Raw genomic sequence first — 211 nt, 5'->3', positions numbered from 1 at the left:
CGGGCCGGGGCGGGCTGCCTCTGACGTCATCCGGGACGCACCAACCACGCCGGGGGGAGGTAGGGGGCTCCGCCCCCGGCGTCTCCCTCTCGCTCGCTGAGGAGGGGGCACTTCCGGGGGTCCTTCCCCTTTCACCTCCCCCTTCTCCTCCCTCTCCGGTAGCCGGAGTCCAAGACCCCACCCCGGGGGCGGAGCCCTCGCAGTGACACGT

The 211-nt window shown here is 73.5% G+C and overlaps 1 protein-coding gene across 1 annotated transcript in view; it reads right to left on the bottom strand.

Moving 5' to 3' along the window:
- TMEM198 (transmembrane protein 198) overlaps positions 1-211 on the bottom strand; it is a 23,960-nt gene that overhangs the window by 7,056 nt on the left and 16,693 nt on the right. The window lies entirely within an intron of this gene.

The sequence above is a fragment of the Myotis brandtii genome, unplaced genomic scaffold (assembly GCF_000412655.1).
Source record: "Myotis brandtii unplaced genomic scaffold, ASM41265v1 scaffold79, whole genome shotgun sequence".
Taxonomy (NCBI): Eukaryota; Metazoa; Chordata; class Mammalia; order Chiroptera; family Vespertilionidae; genus Myotis; species Myotis brandtii.
This window is presented reverse-complemented; position numbering and strand designations above follow the sequence as displayed.